This window comes from Mixophyes fleayi, chromosome 2 (genome assembly GCF_038048845.1).
Source record: "Mixophyes fleayi isolate aMixFle1 chromosome 2, aMixFle1.hap1, whole genome shotgun sequence".
NCBI lineage: Eukaryota > Metazoa > Chordata > Amphibia > Anura > Limnodynastidae > Mixophyes > Mixophyes fleayi.
In genome coordinates this window covers 364,867,636-364,889,508 of record NC_134403.1, presented here as the reverse complement: position 1 = coordinate 364,889,508, position 21,873 = coordinate 364,867,636, and the positions used below count along the sequence as shown (strand labels likewise).

General features: G+C 41.6%; 1 long non-coding RNA gene across 1 annotated transcript; it reads right to left on the bottom strand.

Moving 5' to 3' along the window:
• Positions 1 to 285: 285 nt before the first annotated feature.
• LOC142139590 (uncharacterized) lies at positions 286 to 21,670 on the bottom strand. The gene is made up of 5 exons (XR_012688235.1): positions 21,409 to 21,670; positions 10,639 to 10,680; positions 8,420 to 8,461; positions 4,827 to 4,909; positions 286 to 1,696 (listed from the first exon to the last, which is right to left on the bottom strand). It is a non-coding gene; the product is annotated as an uncharacterized LOC142139590 (long non-coding RNA).
• Positions 21,671 to 21,873: the final 203 nt, after the last annotated feature.

The following is a 21,873-nucleotide window of genomic DNA, read 5'->3' as shown; positions in this document are numbered from 1 at the left end:
AAATAGAATTATTTATTTTTCGAGGTTTCAAAAAAAAATAAAAAAATTCTGAACCTTAAAATCTCATTCTATTCACAAAAGGAGACACATGTTGTTAAGGCATCAGCAATACAGTACATGTTTAGTTTTTCACATTTCATAGTGGTGCTGTCAAAACTAAAACCTTGAATGTATTAACATATGTTTTCCTTTCCTTTTTATTTATATACATACAAACATACTTTTAAAGCTCCTAACATTCTATAATATATATATATATATATATATATATATATTTATGTTTGCAACAGACATCTAAGAGAGGAGATAGTTGTTCAACTGACAGTCTGCAGGTAAAGGGCTATAGCAGTGCACCTAGGTTAAACTGTGCAGGGCGTGTACAAAAGTAAAAATGTAAAGTGTGATTTACCTTGCATGGTGGAGGTGGTATGTTTTCTTTTACAGCTGACTGGGTGTGTCTGCACTGAGACAGATCAAACAGTACCTGCATAAGACCTCTTACTCTATGGACCATGTGGGAGTGTCACCTGTCAATCAAGCTAAGGCTGTGGAAGGAGTCTAAAGTATATTAAAAACAGTTTTGTGCATTTCAACAGGGTGACCAATGGCAAATAGTGGCCGGTGTCTAGCCAGGAGAATTATGTCTAGTCAGTGTTTGTCACACTAAAAAATGACAATATTGTGAGGACAAAACAATACATGTTTTGTTCTCTCGCACTTCATCAGGGGTCCTCACAATATTGTCATTGTTTAAAGTGATTTTTTACTGCCAGTGCAATATTTGTGAAACAGTTACACTTGCTGATCCGGACAGCTTCAAGTGTTCCTCCTTGGTATCACCAGCCCCGTGGACTCAGATAAGCACTGTTTTTATGCTACCTTTTGTAAGGGTCTTTAACCTTGTTTAAAATAAAAATTGGCTGTTTTAAAAGGTTTCACAAATGGATGGTTGTCGTCTTGATGTGTATTTCCTTCACAAACAATGAAGTGATTCTAAGTGAGAGCCGAGGATTCTGCCCGTAGTACATCCATTGAGCATTTGACAGATAAGCTTCTTCAAACGTGCACTGAAAACCCACCTCTTCCTCAAAGCCTATCAACCATCCGCATAACCCCTTCACCTCCTCCACTCACTCTCTCCCCTTGCCACATCTGGCTCCCCTTGTGCCTGTTCTGTTTTCCCTCCGTTAGGATGTAAGCTCACATGAGCAGGGCGCCCTTCCCTCCTGTCTCCCTACCTGTTCTTCTGCTCCGTGCTTATTGCATCAACCAGCCTGGAGTTTCTGAAGTATTGGTATTTTTTGTTTATTGTTTTGTACTGTTTCACCCTGTATAGTGTACTGTTTGTATGGTGTACGGCGCTGCGGAAATCTTGTGGCGCCTAACAAATAAAGGATAATAATAATAAGCTTGATCTTCACTTGAAAAATGTACGCTGCTTTCATTCAATATTTTCATTGATTGCACATAAATTACTACACTATGGGTGCCCTTTCTCCCTATGTTTTTTGATTATTTATATATATCTTGAGATATATCCGGAACTACGTACAAGTTCCATGCTCTTTTTAAATACGGATCTTATAAGCAAGTTGCATTCGGATGTGGATCAGGCACTATTTGTCTTCTGCAAAAAAAGTCTTCTTCGGCAGTTACATTTTTTGTTACTTGGTCCTTTTGTTTCTGCTCGTTGCGACTGAAAACAAGAAATGATCATTCCATTAAACACAATGAAACATAGAAACTAGTATTGAAGTTCAGAGTGTGAGCCTTAAATAATATTTACTTTCTGTTGACTCTAATCTGATGCACATTCTGCTATTTAGTAATAAATTAAATAAGGCTGTACAAAGAAGAGCATTTCACCTTACTGAAATGAAGGTTTAAGTCAAAAGAGTTTGTTAATACTGGGCTATATAAAATGTATATACATTGCAAGACCTATTGTTATTAAATGTTATACCACTAATCTGTACAAAAAAAAATATTAAATTGATCTATGTAAATAATTAAATACCATTGTATCTTTATTCCTTTCTAAATGCTTTTATAGTAAATCTGTTACCAGGGTGAAGGGAGTGTTTAGTTTTTCTTAAATGTATTCTAGAAGTGTTTGGGGCACATATAATAAAACAAAAAACACAGTAAGTAGGAGACAGGCCATTTATTTTATTATATGTGCTCCAAAGACTTCATACAATACGTAAACAAAGAGAAAACACCCCCCCCCCCTTCCCCCCAGACAGATTCACTGTAACTCTTTCCATATTGTTTTCATTTAAAATATAATTCAATCTGAATTTATTGGACACTGCTGTTTGTGGCAATTTATATATGTGTCCCCACGTTTCATTATTATAGTTTCTTTTAGCTTTCTCCCACAAAACGGCGCCACGCATCTAATTTAATGGTAGAGCAGGTTATTTACGACACACAGCTGGTGTAAACTGCAAAAAACTATTTGGATTTGCACAGTTGCGCTTAGATGGGCCGCCCAGCGCACATTAAGTTGCTCACCACTTTTACTCCGCATTCGGGAGCAGCAAAGTAAAAGCTCACCCTCAATGGGGGGAGGTGTGGGAAAATCATTAGGAGGTGTAGTGTGCAAAAGACCAGAAAACTCTGAGTGAAGGTACATCAGCACTGCTTATTATTAGGTGCCATTTTTTGTGCCTTTAAAGCTTTTTATTACATCATTCAGAGCGGGAGCAGTCTCATCCTATACTTTTAATGGGACACCTTTGGTGGAGAATCCCATTAGCAGGCGCACGGAGTAATGTTACACACGTCATACAGTAAAACTGACACCTGTAATAAACACAATCCCCATGCACAGAGCATGGTTTAAACTAAAACAAAGTATAGAATTCAAATATATAAAATATGGAGTGTACCCCCTATCGAGATCCTCAATCAGCCCCAGTGCCGTGCAGCCCGGACTGGATTACGCTACAACAGGAAGACAACTAGAACCAGTGGTTTTGGGGTGGGGTAACTACAACAGATCAGAACTATTAACAACTATAATTCAGTTAATTAAATATATAGGGTCTGATTCTTAACAGAAAGTACAGCACACAAAAAAGTAGTAACTGCTCCTGGACAAGCCATGTTACAATGCAAGGGGTGCAAATTAGTTTACTATTTTGCACGTAAGGAAAATACTGGCTGTTATTTCATGTAGCACACAAATACTTAATGGCTTTATTTGTACACTGAAATATAAAGTTGATCTAGGACATGCCCTGCCCCAACTATAAATCTTCCATCACATTTTATATTTACCTTCCCCTCCAATGCAACATGGTTTTGCTTTACTTTTTGTTTTTCTTTATCTGTCACAGTCCAAAATGGGAAAAACAAACCCTTGCAAGAACTGGGGTGAAGGGGAGCGCAATCCCTGGGCAACCAATCACACAATGTCAGCAAAGAAAAAAACACTTGCAATTGGCTAGCTGGCGAGTCCCAGCTATAATCATTTTGCATTAGTCATCAGTAGCATGCGGATCGCTTTTTAAATATATATATTATCCAGAAAGTTTTCTGCAGAAGCACAGTCTAGGAATGCTCAGATATTTTGTATATGTATATATATATATTTATTTTTTTATTTTTTTCAAAATGAGAAGGTGATGAATGAGGGTTCTGTAGAATGTTATTTATAAAGTTTAAAATGGTGAGTTTTTCTCTCCTGGTATGATTTTTACATTATACTAGGACCACTGGCCTGAAAAAATAGTTAACCCACGTGTCCTAATCTTGTAGATTTCTCCTCACAGCCCTGGGGGTTGGTCCAGAGGACCCCAGCACTTTTTAGTTTGGGGCTGGTAGATTTTTGAATACCTCCCCTTCCCCATAGAAGCACCAGCTCTGTGCTGGTATTCACTAGGACTTCTCTGGATCATAGTGGGAACCAGACCAAGCTGTCTAGTATTGGGATTGGTGAGAATTTGGGGAAGGGAGCATGTTGTCTTTTTAAAAATAAATAAATAAAATAGAACATTGTGCATGTATTGTGAAGTGGGATTGGCCATGCATGGCAAGGAAACCCCCAGAAAATGCACCATCTCCCCTTGATCTCTTGCTCTTTACTTTACTCTGAACATCTTCACTCCGCCTCTTTACTAGTGGTGCCATCCTGCGGGAATCTAGGAACATTAGTGGAAATCTAAGCACAATACTGTATTTGCACTGCAGTTCCGTCGGTTAACGTTCCGTGAATGACCTCTATAATGTACACACTAGGGGGTTGATTTACTCAACTGCGTGTTTTTAAAAGTGAGATGTTGCCTATAGCAACCAATCAGATTCTAGGGCCTGATTCATTAAGGATCTTATCTTAAGAAACTTCTTATTTCAGTCTCCTGGACAAAACCATGTTACAATGTAAGGGGTGCAAATTAGTATTTTATTTTGTACATAAGTTAAATACTGACTGTTTTTTCATGTAGCACACAAATATCAACTTTAAATTTCAGTGTACAAATAAGCTATCAAGTATTGTCCAGTTTGTATGGTTTTGTCCAGGAGACTGAAATAAGAAGTTTCTTAAGTTAAGATCCTTAATGAATCAGGCCCCTAGTTATCATTTATTTAGTACATTCTACAAAATGACAGCTAGAATCTGATTGGTTGCTATAGGCAACATTTCCACTTTTTCAAACTCGCAGTTTAGTAAATATACCCCCAGGTCTCTCCTGACAACTCCCCCATGTGACATCATTTGCGTAGATAAGTCTTCAGTACGTATATAAGAAACAACAGCCAGAGGAGTACAACAAAAGGCAATTCATTTCTGAACAATGGCTTGCCATTTACTAACTTACCCTGTCTTTTTTTGGTACGGTTTTGTGTGTCGCCAGCCCTCAGGAGTGTGTCGCGCTCTTTATTTCGGTTCTTGAGTGGTGACCTGTAGGGGTAGAAGAGAATAATCTAAATGAATACATAATCTAGTATAACTGATTACAGGTGGGTAATACCACTTACTTTGAGAAAAATATTATTGTATATTAATATTGTAGGATTATAAGATACTATTGTCGGTTTATTTCCTGTAGGCACCATTTGATGTTTCAATAGTAGGGGTTGTGGGCAACATGGAGACTATGGGCTAGATTTACTAAACTGCGGGTTTGAAAAAGTGGAGATGTTGCCTATAGCAACCTATCAGATCCTAGTTCTCATTTATTTAGTACATTCTACAATATGACAGCTAGAATCTGATTGGTTGCTATAGGCAGCATCTCCACTTTTTCAAACCCAAAGTTTAGTAAATATACCCCTATGTCACTGTACAATAGGGACAAGTCAAAAAACACATAACAGCAGATGAGCCAGGCCCGACACCAGTTTGTAATCGCATTGAGAGAAGAAAGCATACAGAAATAAAAACAGTACGAAAGTGGAAAGAAAAGTTATTGGACATTTACAATTAAAAAAGTCTGTCAGATATTGCAAGGCACGTGGTAGCCCAAATTTTGCTGAAATATGAGCTTATGGGTGGTCCAAGTGAAAACCACCAACTTGGCGCTGGAGTCCTAAAGACAAATTCATCTAGACATAATGGAAGCATTAAATTGGTTAATAGAGCTGTACACTTAACTCTTTTAGTAATGCTAATGGGTAACATTTGCATAAGATATGTAAGTTTAGGGGAAATTATGCTCTAATAATTTCCGCTCTTCCCAATAAAGACACAATAGAGGAGAGGGTCAAACAATCCTATAAAGGGAAGTTAAGGGTTATTCCATTGTCGTAGGTTTGTGAAAGGAATTTGTGAAGTCAAAATTAAAGTTACGATTTCATTTTCTGGATAGATAACCCTTCCTTTAATAGGTTTTTGCCCACACACCCAAGTAAGGTGTGAGCTAGCCTGGCCAGAATTACCAGATTAGTCCACAAATGGCCGCCTACTGTCCCTGAACAGTCCATTTACTTGTGAGACTCAGATAGCCACATCTGATTTCTTAAACAAAGATTATTTAAGTCAATTAACACATTATATAGTAATGGTTGTGGACTTGATAACAGCATTGTGGCACCCTTGCCAGGACATCGCTGCAGTTCTCTCTGATCCCCTGGATCAGCTGTAGTACACAATGAACGGACAACTATGCGGTCTATGTACTGAGGGAAATATGAAGGAAAAAGTGGCGCATTTCCATTCTTTTCTCTGCTGGTGGAAATGCCTGGAGGTATCAGAGCGGAGCAGTAATGAATTTTACCATCCCCATCCTTGCTCCCTGTGTGCCAATATCTTCCGCCACGTCAAAGTTTGCATACATTGGACCGGCTCCCTTTTCCTAGTTGTCCTGCTCTGTGAGTCACTCTATACACTGCTCCTGGGGGTTACCGGACATTGGGGTATTTAGTGTATTATAGGAGTGAGGGAACTTTAAATTTAAACATTTACTTGTAGCTCCTCCCCTTCCCCCTCCATACCCCATGCCTGCCGGAGCAATAATCAGTTATCTTTTAACTAAGTCCCACAGGACAGAGTAGGAAAAACACAAAAACAAAGAGAGTAAATCGTAAAAGGGAGGCATCCGGTGTCCCCCAATACATTAATAGAAAGTATTTAACATAAATATCTTATTTTGTCCTCCAGTTGTGTGACCTGGGACATTGGGGACATCACCAAGCTACTCTTATGGGTTTGTTTTACGCTCAGTAGCACCTTCCTCCAGGTTCCTCATAGGCATGGCCACCAGGGGAAATATGTAAATTAGGTGAAATGTGCTCTGGAGACCCAACACGGACCAAAGTCAGAATCACTGTAGCCTGGTTAAGTCGAAATCTAGAAACCACTTTAGGCTGAAAGGAAGGCCTGGTCCGAAGGACCGAATTATCCTTATGGAGTTTAGGAAGAAGAGACTTTTTTAGGACAAATCTGTCAGTTCTGAACCTATTCTCATAGTTGATATGGCCAAAAGGAGAACAGTTTTCCAAGTCAGGAATTTTAATTCAAACTCATCCAAAGGTTCAAATGGTGAATGCTGTAAAGCATCTAACACCAAATGTAGATCTTATAGAGCCACAGGAGAAAAGTAAGGGGAATGAATATGGAGAACCCCCTGTAAAAATGTCTTAACATCTTGCAATAAGGCCAGTCTTCTTTGAAAAAAAACCAGAAAGGGCGGACACCTGAAGCTTCAGAGAGCCAAGGCTCAGCCCGGGATCCGGACCATCCTTTAAGAACATAAGGAGCTTTGGGTGTTTGAAAATAAGAGGAAGAAAACTCATTCCTCTCACACCAGCCAATATAAGTTCTCCACACTCTGTGGTAATGTGGGGCATGGTCTATATCACATTATCTGACAAACCCTTTGCTCTCAGAATCAAGGCTTCAACAGCCACTTGGTCAATACAAGTCTGGTTTGAGAGGCAGATGCCATGACTGACCCGTTGACATGGTGAGGGTGTTTGTATACCAGGATATTCGCGGCCAATCTAGAGACACCAGGATGACCAAAACCCTTTCTCTCACCATGTCAGTGGGACAGTCATGGTATGTATTTTGCACATTCCTTTCTCTGTAAATCATACAGCACAAGAGAACTTAGAGGGGAGTGCGACAGGTACAAGTCTCGTCCTTCTACAGGACAGATGATGGGAAATTAAGTAGAATTAGAAAAAAGTTTAAATATTGAACTATGCTAATAAAGTGGACAGTTGAGTAATCTCATGTTTGGAGTTTAGTGGATATTTCACCGGAGCTGTACAACCAACACATCAGCAGCTAAGTTACACACTGACACAACTGGTAGTAGCTATGGATTTGTCTACACAGCAATATCAGACATACTATAAGTGGCAGCTGGTTGTGTGCACTTTGCGCAAATACATAATTTAATCATCATCAGTTATTTATATAGCGCCACTGTTCCACAGCGCTGTACAGAGAACTCATTCACATCAGTCCTTGCCCCATTGGAGCTTAAAGTCTAAATTCCCTAACACACACACACACACACACACACACAGAGACAGAGAGAGACTAGGGTCAATTTTGATAGCAGCCAATTAACCTACTAGTATGTTTTTGGAGTGTGGGAGGAAACCGGAGCACCCGGAGGAAACCCACGCAAACACGGGGAGAACATACAAACTCCACACAGATAAGGCCATGGTCAGGAATCGAGCTCATAACCCCAGTGCTGTGAGGCAGAAGTGCTAACCACTAGGCCACTGTGCTCAGGTGCGAGTACATGGGTTGTACAATATTTTTATGTGCAAGTCTACAAATGACCAGTTCTCACTGACAGGACGGGGCTTTAATAATCCAAACACTGATTTCTTGTTTTTAGAGCTCACATGATCCCAAAACACTGCAGAGGTTATATTTCTCCAACACTGGAGGTAGAGAAAAGCAGAGCTCACATATAAACTGGCCAATATTATACACTATGTACTGACTTACCCCGATTGTGGAGGCTCCTGGGGTGACACAAAACTGTAATCCCTATGTAAAATAAGAAAGACAAAAATGTTCAGCAATAGTTTAATAACTTTAACAAGTGTAATTCAATCTAGTCATTTCCAGATAGACACAACCTCAGTTTCAACTAATTGTTACATGAGGTATAAGTTAGAGAGAAATAAGGAAACTCCTCCATGTATTCCTCCTCTGTAATATGATTCTGTATCACATATGGAGGAGGCCGCAGTTATCAGATACTGTGCCTGATTCATTAAGGAAAGCTAAGCAAAAATAAGTAAGTAAGTAAGTAAGGCAAAACCATGTTGCATTGGAGGGGAGGTAAATTTAAAACGTGATGGCAGATTTATATTTGGGGTAGGGCATGTCCTAGATCAAATTTACATTTCAGAGTACAAATAAGCTATCAAGTATTTGTGTGCTACATGAAAAAAACAGGCAGCATTTTCCTTATGTGCAAAATAATAAACTAATTTGCACCCCTTGCATTGTACCATGGTTTTGTCCAGAAAACGTACTCAATTTTTTGCCTTACTTTCCTTAATGAATCAGGCCCACTGTAACTAGCTACAGCAAATAAAGTTAATAGATGTATCCTAAACCACTGTGATAGTCCTGTGGTTAAAATGGAGCAGGATAACTCAATATACCAAGATGTCACAACCAAGGTATACAGGGATACAACTGGGAGGAATGTTAGTAATTGTGTTTGTACAGATTCTAACATCATCATTTATTTGTATAGTGCCACCATTTACACAGCACTGTACAGAGAATTTGTCATTTACATCAGTCCCTGCCCCATTGGAGCTGACAGTCAAAATTCTCTAACACACACACAGACTAGGGTTAATTTTGCCAGGAGCCAATTAACCTAATAGTATGTTTTTGGAGTGTGGGAGGAAACCGGAGCACCACGAGGAAACCCATGTAAACTCCACACAGATAAGGCCTGTTCGGAAATTGAACTCATGACCCCAGTGCTGTGACCTGGAAGTTTTAACCACTGAGCCACCTACTAACAGATATTGTTTCAAAGTCACTTCCCACATTATACAACAGAGTCCAGTGAAAATAGACTTACTGTTAGATAACATTTCCTTCAATAGGTTTTTGCTAAGGTCCACAAATACCTTTTGAGCTACCCCGGCCAGAATTACTATCTTGATCTACAAAATGTGTCCTATGGCCCCTCAACAGTCTTCTCCTTGTGAGACTCTGATGGTCATATCCCACTTCTTAAACAAACAAAGATGATTTAAGTCAACACAATATATAATACAATAAATAATATATAGTAGGGTGCTGGACTTGATAACTGCTTTGCAGCCAACAGTGCCCGTGTTCTGTGAATTATGAAACCCACAGAGGCACCAGGTTCTGCTGCGGCCCACAAGGACTGGACGCTACGAAATCTATTTACTAAGGGAAATATGGAGGAAAAAAAACACATTTCCAGTATTTGCTCCATCTCCTGGGGAAATGCATTTTACAATTCCCATGTCTGTCTGCTCCCTGCCCTCTGTATGTCAAAATCATCCACATCAAGTTGACAGACATCAGTTCTTCTCTATTTTCCAGTTGCCCTGTCCTGGGAGTCACTGTATATACTGCTGCTGTTTATGCTGCTACAATAAACAAAGGAAATGTATTTTGCACATTCAACTTGAAGGTTTTCTTTGTCTTTAAATCTCACAGCGCGACAGGTACAAATCTCGTCCTTCTACAGGACAGATGATGGGACAATAAGTTGAATTATAAAACAGTTTAAATATTGAACTATGCTAATAAAGTGGACAGTTGAGTAATCTCATGTTTGGGGTTTAGAGGATCTTTCACTGGAGCTGTACAACCAACACATCACCAACTAAGTTACAAAGTGACACAACTGGTAGTAGCTTTGGATGTGTCTACACAGCAATATCAGACACACTACAAGTAGCAGCTGGTTGTGTGCACTTTGCACAAATACATCATTTAATTCAGGTGCGAGTATATGGGTTGTACAATATATTTATGTTCAACTCTACAAAACCAGTGACAGGAAGGGCAAACACTCTGATTACCTGTTTTCAGACCTCATAAGATCTCAAGATCCCAAAATACTGCAGATTATTTATTTGCCAAAATTAGAGATAATGAAAAAGTAGAGAGGGATCACATATAAATTGGGCAATATTATACACTTTGTGACTCCTTACATTAATTTTAGAGACTCCTTGGGTTCAGCAGAACTGGTATATCTATTAAAAAGAAAAAGAAATATGTTAACCAATAGTTTAATAGCTTCAATCAGTATAATTCAATATAGTCATTTTCATACAGAAGTAACCTCAGCTTCAACTAATTGTTACATGAGGTATAAGATAGTGAGTAAACACCTCCGTATATTCCTCTCTTCTATAATATGATTCTGCATCACAGAGGAGAGGTGTCTGCAGGTATCGGATATTGTAACTAGCCACAGTAAGCAATGCTCAGAAGAAGGATATCCTAAACATTTGTGACGACTCCTCAATTCCATTGGTAAACCGAGTCCAGCGGTTTAAATGGAGCAGGAGAACTTAACATATCAAGATGTCACAACCAAGGTATACAGGGATACAACTGGGAGGAATGTTAGTAATTGTGTTTGTACAGATTCTAACATCATCATCATTTATTTATATAGCGCCACCATTTACACAGCGCTGTACAGAGAATTTGTCATTTACATCAGTCCCTGCCCCATTGGAGCTTACAGTCAAAATTCTCTAACACACAGACTAGGGTTAATTTTTGTCAGGAGACAATTAACCTTCTAGTATGTTTTTGGAGTGTGGGAGGAAACCGGAGCACCCTGAGGAAACCCATGTAAACTCCACACAGATAAGGCCCTGTTCGGAAATTTAACTCATAACCTCAGTGCTGTGAGGTAGAAGTGCTAACCACTGAGCCACCTTATAACAGACATAGTTTCAATGTCACTTCCCACATTATACAACAGAGTCCAGTGAAAAGAGACTTACTGCTAGATAACCCTTCCTTCAATAGGTTTTTGCTAAGGTCCCCAAATACCTTGTGAGCTACCCCGGCCAGAATTACTATCTTGATCTACAAAATGTGTCCTATGGTCCCTCAACAGTCTATCTCCTTGTGAGACTCTGATGGTCATATCCCACTTATACAAATAAAGATGATTTGAATCAACACAATATATAATACAATAAACAATATATAGTAGGGTGCTGGACTTGATAACTGCCTTGCAGCCAACAGTGCCCGTGTTCTGTGAATTATAAAGCCCACAGAGGCACCAGGTTCTGCTGCGGCCCACAAGGACTGGACACTACGGAACCTATTTACTAAGGGAAATATGTAGGAAAAAGTAGACATTTCCAGTATTTGCTCCATCTGTTGAAATGCACAGAGGACAGTAGGGATTTTTATAATTCCCATGTCTACTCCCTGCCTTCTGTATGTCAAAATGCTCCTCCACACCAAGTTGACAGACATCAGTTCTTCTCTGTTTTCCAGTTTCCTTGTCCTGGGAGTCACTGTATATACTGTTGCTGTTTATACTGCCACAATAAACAGAGGAAATGTATTTTGTACATTCAACTTGTAGGTTCTCTTTGTCTAAATCACACAGCGCGACAGAGACCCTAGAACTATGCCAATACAGTGGATAGTTGAATAATCTCATATAATCTCTAGTGGATCTTTCACTGGAGCTGTACAACTAACACATCAGCAACTTGTATCTTGACATTCCTTTTGCTCAACTATCCACTGATGTATATGCCATACTTGCCAACTATCCATGAATGTCAGGGAGACTCCCTGAAATAGGGGTGATCTCCCTCACTCCCTGAAGAGTCTGGCATTCTCCCTGATGCTGAGCCAGTACAAGACGTGGTTGGCTTCGCCATCTGTGGCATGATGACACAGTTCAGAAATTGTCCTATGTCCATGTATTGATGTCTATGGAGGTGGCCATTTTCATGGAGACCAAGCTTTAATCAAAGACTGACAGGTAAGACAACATGACTTTAGTAATGGAGACAGAAATGTAAAAGACACTTCAGTCTCTAGAGATTCATTAGCTGCTTTTCTTTAATGCATAGTTGACTACTCTCCCAGAATGTCAGGGTGACTCCCACATTGCTGGGAGACCGCCCGGGCTCTGGGGAGAGCAGGGCAACCTCCCGGTTCTTGCCCCCGCAATAGATAAGTGGCAGGAGCGGGGCTTAATGACACAAACATTGTGTTGTCTTAGCCCAAAATTATTTGCTTCGTCAAGCCCCGACCCCGCACGCCCACCTCCCCCGGGACCTCCCTGAAGCCAACGAGGAAAAGTTGGCAAGTATGGTATATGCCCGGAGTAGAAGTCGGGTAGGAGCTACAGCACGCACACCTGGTAATCATTATCATTACCGTGCCTGCACACTCTTCTCTTTTGTGTGCAAAAACCCTGCACCACTTTAGAGATGGGTACATACGCTGCACCAATAACTGAGAAAGGCACTGAAGTGTGAGTGAAGAGCAAAAAGATTATAGAGGATGCATAGATGCTCTGGTATTGATAATGAGGTGAAGAGAATTATTACACTCTTGACTTAAACTTACTTTTATTAGCTGTTTTTGGCAGCGAAATATAAAATAAATAAATCTTAAAAACAACTATGTGCTTTAAAATCCGCTGGCTGAACTAATACATCTAATTTATTCTTGTGAGGAAAGCACTGTCAACAGGATAGAAAAAAATATATATAGCTCCATATATATGCAGATATTGCCCAAATGAGGCAGACACTAAGGCTGACTAGTATAATATGTATTGCTAGCTGCCTATCTGTTGCTCCTGCTAATCTCTAGAGCTAATGGAGCAGATCAGATCCTGAATATCTTGTAGTAATAGGCTTTCAACCAGTAACACGCCTGTTAACTGTGCTACTAATGATCTCTGGAGTTAATTAAACAGATTAAATTTTTGCTTCTTGGCATAGGCTCAATGGTGGAGAAATATATAGTGTCTTGCTGACTACCTGTCTGCAGCTCCTACTAATCTTTGGGTCTAATGGAGCAGTCAGATTGCTTAATTTCCTCTTATTAGTAGGGATGTGCACCGGCGACTTTTGAGGTCTCGTGTTTTGTGTTTTGGATCCGGATTTTCGTTATTTTTGAGGTTCGGATTTGTCTCGCAAAACACTTGACGAAAGGTCTCGGTTCGGATTTAAGGTATTGGATTCGGATTTTTTTTGAAAAAAACATAAAAAGTTTAAAAATCAAGTTTTTGTGCTTATTTTCACTCCTAGGCTATTATTAACCTCAATAACATTCAATAACAAGCATTTCCACTAATTTACAGTGTATTCTGAACACCTCACAATATAGTTATTAGTCCAAAACGTTGCAACAAGGTATCTTTCTGGACTGCGTAGAGGAGTGGGTCACCACAATATATATTAAAAACCCTGAACTTTTATGATTCGCACCAATAATTGTACCTGGACTGCGTAGAGGAGTGGGTCACCACAATATCTTAAAAACCCTGAACTTTTATGATTCGCACCAATAATTGTACCTGGACTGCGTAGAGGAGTGGGTCACCACAATATCTTAAAAACCCTGAACTTTTATGATTCGCACCAATAATTGTACCTGGACTGCGTAGAGGAGTGGGTCACCACAATATCTTAAAAACCCTGAACTTTTATGATTCCCACCAATAATTGTACCTGGACTGCGTAGAGGAGTGGGTCACCACAATATCTTAAAAACCCTGAACTTTTATGATTCGCACCAATAATTGTACCTGGACTGCGTAGAGGAGTGGGTCACCACAAGATATATTAAAAACCCTGAACTTTTATGATTCGCACCAATAAATGTACCTGGACTGCGTAGAGGAGTGGGTCACCACAATATATTAAAAACCCTGAACTTTTATGAATCGCACCAATAAATGTACCTGGACTGCGTAGAGGAGTGGGTCACCACAATATATATAATAAGAAAACCATCAACTTGTTTGATTCGCACCAATAAATGTACCTGGACTGCGTAGAGGAGTGGGTCACCACAATATATTAAAAACCCTGAACTTTTATGAATCGCACCAATAAATGTACCTGGACTGCGTAGAGGAGTGGGTCACCACAAGATATATTAAAAACCCTGAACTTTTATGATTCGCACCAATAAATGTACCTGGACTGCGTAGAGGAGTGGGTCACCACAATATATTAAAAACCCTGAACTTTTATGAATCGCACCAATAAATGTACCTGGACTGCGTAGAGGAGTGGGTCACCACAAGATATATTAAAAACCCTGAACTTTTATGATTCGCACCAATAAATGTACCTGGACTGCGTAGAGGAGTGGGCACTGGGCACCACAATAAAATATATAAAAAACCTTCAACAGGTCTGCATTACACTACACATACGGCTGCTCCTCCATCCTCTCCATCATATACATGTTGGAGTTTTAGCGTGTGACAACCTCGTTTTTGATAATGTCAGTGCATTTGGAATATTTTTCAATTTGCCCCACACCACTGAATGTACTTTATCTATGATACGCATCTATCTATCTTGACTGCGTAGTGTGGTGGCCCCGGTACACAATTTGGTACCGAGGCCACAATATAATTAAAAAACCCTCCACGTGTCAGAATTCCACCAAACAAGTATCTGGACTGCGTAGTGGGGTGGCCCCGGTACACAATTTGGTACCGAGGCCACAATATAATTTAAAAACCCTCCACGTGTCGGAATTCCACCAAACAAGTATCTGGACTGCATAGTGGGGTGGCCCCGGTACCCAATTTGATACCGGGGCCACAATACCTCCTCCAAACATGCTACAGACAATTCGTCATTGACAGACCCCAGACAGACAGGGTCGTAGTGTTATTGTTTGACTTTGTAAACCCAAAAAAATGTCCCTGTTGCACTTGCACATAGTCGTGCAATGAAGACTGACTTTTTCATTTAAAGGCACGATCTTTCAAGTGTAGTGTTTGTAAGTCTAAGTCATATTATACTTTTGGTAAAATTGGTTTTTTTTGTTCCTCTTTATGGTAATTAATTAGTAATAGAATTAAAGTAGGAAATAGAATTAAATAGAATTAAAGTAGGAAATAGAGTGGTATAGAGTTGTAGTGTGGTATAGATAGAGTGGTCCACACAATATAATAATAAAACCCTCAACTGGTCTGAATTCCACCAAACAAGTATCTGGACTGCGTAGTGGGGTGGCCCCGGTACACAATTTGGTACAGAGGCCACAATATAATTTAAAAACCCTCCACGTGTCGGAATTCCACCAAACAAGTATCTGGACTGCATAGTGGGGTGGCCCCGGTACCCAATTTGATACCGGGGCCACAATACCTCCTCCAAACATGCTACAGACAATTCGTCATTGACAGACCCCAGACAGACAGGGTCGTAGTGTTATTGTTTGACTTTGTAAACCCAAAAAAATGTCCCTGTTGCACTTGCACATAGTCGTGCAATGAAGACTGACTTTTTCATTTAAAGGCACGATCTTTAAAGTGTCAGAAAGAGAGAGAAGACACAGGAGAGGAGAGTTGTAGCTGGGGACCTGGGGTGGAAGCTCCCAGGCTCCCCCAGCATTGCCTGGAAGTCTGAGCGTGGTGACTGAGCCAGGGCAAGGAATGTGTGCCCTGGATGAGGGGGAGAACTCCATGCCACTATAGTGAACCCAAGAGAGAGTGGGACACTGCACATGGAAGAGGCCCTGGAGTGAGGGCTGCTACAAGAGGCATGGTAGCTGTAGTGTCAGATCCTGAGGCTGAGAGTACACAGAGTGACGTGTCAGAGCACAGGAGACATTATCCCCGCAGAGGAGGGATGAGCTGCAGTTGAGAGGTCTGTTGTTGAAATAGGACATGCACACTTTAACAAACCAATCATTTCAGCGACAGGGCCTACCAAACAACTTTGACTGAAATGATTGGTTTGTTTGGGCCCCCACACCAAAAAAGCTATTCATCTCTCCCTGTACAGACTAAACAGGCTCTACTGAGGCAAGATGTCGTCCTCATCCTCAACCTCTGATTCCTCTCCCCCTACAGTGTGTACTTCCTCCTCATCACACATTATCAATTCGTCCCCGCTGGACTCCACAACCACAGGTCCCTCTGTAGTATCTGGAGGGCAGTGCTGTACTTCATTGAGGAATTGATTATTCATTTTTATAAACATCATTTTTTCAACGTTGTGAGGAAGCAACCTCCTTCGCCGCTCACTGACCAGGTTCCCCGCTGCACTAAAAACTCTTTCCGAGTACACACTGGAGGGGGGACAACTCAGGTAAAATAGAGCCAGTTTGTACAGGGGCTTCCAAACTGCCTTTTTTTCCTGCCAGTAACAATATGGACTGTCTGACATGTCTACTTGGATGGTGTCAGCAAAGTAATCATCCACAATTTTTTCTATTGTCACAGCATCCAATGCAGCGAGAGTAGACATGTCTGCAATGGTTGGCAGGTCCTTCAGTCCGGACCAGATGTTATCAGCATCCCCGCCAGTGCCTCTTTTGGGAAAACTGAGCTTTTTCCTCGCAGCCATAGATGTGGAAGAAAATGAGGGTGGAGCTGTTGGCATGTCACGGTCCTCTTCAGAGGACAATCTCCTGACCAGCAGGTCTTTGCACCGCTGTAGACTTGTGTCCGCCGGAAACAGAGACACAACATACGCTTTAAACCGAGGATCGAGCACGGTGGCCAGAATGTATTCCTCTGACTTTAAAAGAGTGACCACCCTCGGATCCTGGCAAAGCGTACGAAGGGCTACATCCACAAGAGCTACATGCTTGCTGTAATCGCAATGGCTTACCAGCTCCTCCCTCACTTTCTCCAGCTGCTTCTGCAACAGCCTGATCAGGGGAATGACCTGACTCAAGCTGGCAGTGTCGGAACTGACTTCTCGTGTGGCAAGTTCAAATGGCTGCAGAACCTTGCACAACACGGAAATCAGTCTCCACTGCGCTTGACTCAGGCGCATCCCCACTCCTTTGCCTATGTCGTAGGTGGCTGTGTAGGCCTGAATGGCCTTTTGCTGCTCCTCCATCCTCTGCAGCATATAGAGGGTGGAGTTCCAGCGCGTCACAACCTCTTGTTTGAGGTGATGGCAGGGCAGGTTCAAGCTTTTTTGATGTGCCTCTAGTCTGCGGTAGGCACTGGCTGAATGCCGAAAGTGTCCAGCAATTTTGCGGGCCACCGCAAGCATCTCCTGCACACCCCTGTCACTCTTGAGGTAATGCTGCACCACCAAATTAATGGTGTGGGCAAAACATGGGACGTGCTGGAAATTGCCCATATTTAATGCCCGCACAATGTTACTGGCATTGTCTGACACCACAAATCCCCATGAGAGTCTAAGTGGGGTAAGCCACTGGGAGATAATTTCCCTCATTTTCTCTAATATGTTGTCAGCGTTGTGCCTCTTATTAAAGCCTGTAATGCACAATGTTGCCTGCCTTTGCATGAGCAGCCATTTTGTAGATGCTGCTACTGATGCAGCTGTTGCTGTTGCTGCGGAAGGGGATGCATCTACCCAGTGGGCTGTCACAGTCATATAGTCCTTCGTTTGCCCAGAACCACTTGTCCACATGTCCGTGGTTAAGTGGACAGTGGGTACAACCGCATTTTTAAGAGCACTGAGGACACTTGATCGTACTTCTCTGTACATTTTTGGTATCACCTGCCTAGTGAAGTGGAATCTCGAGGGGATTTGGTACCGGGGACACAATACCTCCATCAACCCTCTAAATCCCACTCCACTGATGGCGGACACCGGGCGCACGTCTAACACCAACATTGCAGTTACAGCCGCAGTTATACGCTTTGCAATAGGGTGACTACTATCGTATTTGGTGGTCATGGCAAACGACTGTTGGACGGTCAATTGTTTGGTGAAAGACTTAGCGGTCTTACGACTTCCCCTCTGGGAAGATGACCGACTAACAGCAGCAACAGCAGCAGTGGCAGTAGTAGGCGTACCGCTGCAGGATTCCTCGGATGAATCCCGTATTGAGGAGGACTCAGTCTGGCTGCTGACTTGGGCTGCAGGACTGAATCTGATGGAGATTGTGGAGGAAGTTGACGAGGAGGGTGTTGCTGGTGTGTATCCAACTGGACCACGGGATTTAGGTGTCCCTGTACCGATGAGGGTCCTAGCCCCAGTTCCTGAACTAACCACTGAACTATGAAGGTTATTCAGGTGACGTATAAGGGAGGATGTTCCTAGGTGGGCAAGATCCTTACCCCTGCTTATTTGAGCTTTACATAAGCTACATATTGCCATACATTGGTTGTCTGGATTTGGATAAAAATAACTCCAGACCGAAGAGGTGCATTTTTTGGTCTTCTGACCAGGCATGACGATGGGCTTTTTCATCCCATGGACATCAGCTGTTTCCCCCCCTGGTGCCTCATTTACAATAACCACATCACCATCCTCATCATCAAGTTCCTCCACAGCGCCAGCTACATCATCAATAGCCTCCTCCCGAGCCACCTCTTCCCGTACAGTGATGGGAAGGTCAGGCTTGACAACCACCAACACCCTTGGACTCGCCTTGGGGATTTGTGATAATTTCTCTTTAGAAGGCAGAGTTGTTTGCTGTTTTGTTGCTGACAGCATAACTCTCTTCAATTTTTTGTAGGGGGGGGGAGGAGGAGGAGGGCTAAGATCCGTGGGTGAAGCTGAACCACTAGTCATGAACACGGGCCAGGGCCTAAGCCGTTCCTTGCCACTCCGTGTCGTAAATGGCATATTGGCAACTTTACGTTTCTCCTCAGATGATTTTAAGTTTCTCTTTTTGCTACTTTTTCTTAACTTGGGCTTTTTGGATTTTACATGCCCGGTACTACGAGATTGGGCATCGGGCTTGGAAGACGACGTTGATGGCATTTCATCGTCTATGTCATGACTAGTGGCAGCAGCTTCAGCATTAGGAGGAAGTGGGTCTTGATCTTTCCCTACTTTATCCTCCAAATTTTTGGTCTCCATTATATGTAGCACAAGATACTGCAGAATGTGTGAACTTGGTAATATTGCAGTACCAATGGACTTATACTGCTGGATTGGTTTTGCAAATTTGGTTATAATTATTATATATTTTTTGTTTTTTTAATTTTTTATTTTTTTTTACTTTTTTTTTATTTTTAAAAAACTTGGGAATAGTGGGGAAATAACTATGCCCTTAGAAGCACAGAGCACAGGACACAGCACCACTGGACTGAACAGGACACGGCACAGGACCCAGCAGCACTACGGAACTCAGCAGGACAGAGCACAGGACACAGCACCACTGGACTGATACTGCAGAATGTGTGAACTTGGTAATATTGCAGTACCAATGGACTTATAATGCTGGATTGGTTTTGCAAATTTGGTTATAATTATTATATATTTTTTTTTTTTTTAATTTTTTATTTTTTTTTACTTTTTTTTTATTTTTTAAAAACTTGGGAATAATGGGGAAATAACTATGCCCTTAGAAGCACAGAGCACAGGACACAGCACCACTGGACTGAACAGGACACGGCACAGGACCCAGCAGCACTACGGAACTCAGCAGGACAGAGCACAGGACACAGCACCACTGGACTGATACTGCAGAATGTGTAAACTTTGTAATATTGCAGTACCACTGGACTTTTACTGCTGAATGTGTGAACTTGGTAATATTGCAGTACCAATGGGCTTATACTGCAGGATTGGTTGTGAAAATTTTGTGGTAATTAAAAAATATTAAAGTAGTTTTTGGTATTTTTTAAAAAAACTTTTTTTTATTTTTTTAAACACAGGGGAATATTGGGGAAATAACTATGCCCTTAGAAGCACAGAGCACAGGACACAGCACCACTGGACTGAACAGGACACAGCACAGGACCCAGCAGCACCACTGACCTCAGAAGGACAGAGCACAGCACACAGCACCACTGGACTGATACTGCAGAACACAGCACAGCACAGCACAGCACAGCACAGCACAGCACAGCACTAAACAGCACAGCACAGCACAGCACTAAACAGCACAGAACTAAACAGCACAGAACTAAACAGCACAGAACTAAACAGCACAGAGGACCACTAACACACCCTCCCTCTACCCTGATCAATGCCCGAGTGAAGATGGCGGCGACTAGCGGGGAATTTATAGGATCCGAGTATCGCGAGATCCGACAACGGGATTATGAGTCAGAGCCTCAGTTTCACTTTTGAATTTGGCACCAATACCCGGATCTGTCTCGGATCCGACTCGGATCCGCAACGTTCGGGTGGGCTCGGATTTCAGAAATCCGAGCGCGCTCATCCCTACTTATTAGTATTATACAAAGCAACAGCCAGCGGAACGCCAACGCGCGTTTCGCTGTATGCTTAATCGTACAAGCAAAAATGAGGGTGAGTGTACCCCACTTCCAGGCACGATGAGCATCACAGCTCCGGGAAATTGAAAATCTCTCCTGGTATTCAGCGAGTATAAACGATGTGTGATGAAACGCTTACCGAATCATTCCCCTATGTATGTTACTGTACTAACAGCCTATATAAAGGCAGCTGGTTCTGACATATGGAGCCAGATTACTGAATACTGATTACTTGTTATGCCTGCTTGTATTGAATGGATCCTGTAAGATGATCCTGTTTCTGCACGATTACCTCCTTGTGTACCAACTACTATATATACTATTATGAGGACCTACACTCTGTATGCCCTGGTCTACGTCTGACTACCAGCTCTGTGTACCAACTAGCCAGAATCAGCAGTAATCTTACTAGTGCACCTTCTACTTGTAAGTTTTCTTGATCTGTATATTATACAGCGCATCAGAGAACATAGAGGGAAATTATAACAGGTAGAGTATAGATAGGAGTCTCATCAAAGTACCTGATACTTATCCAGACATATCTGGATCTAAAACCCAACACATGAGTTTCACTTACCTTCTTTGTAATTTGTAGAATGCATAGAAAGCAATCACTAGTAGTATTACTGTTACCAATACTGCTGCAAAAAAGATTCCTACAATGGAAAGTTTATGTTTATCCAACACATTCTTTGTAAACTGTGAGTCACCTAGATGAATAAAAGACACAGACAATCAGAACACAACAGGATGGTACATAATCAGTGTGAGACTATGTTGTGTTGTCTCTAACACTTGTCTCTTGCTGGATAATAACGATTTGCATAATTGAAACTACTCTTGAAGTTATCGCATAAATGGGAAATTCACAGAAAGGAGCAAATACAACACCGCTGCCCGTTTCCATCATGTAAGAGGTAGCAGGAGAGAGGGCGCCCTCTGCTGGACCGTATAAGGGATCGGGGATCTTGCCTAATCGGGTTATCGCAGGAGCACAGGTAAGAGTCTGCATTTTATCTTTATTACTTTCACCCAAAATTTG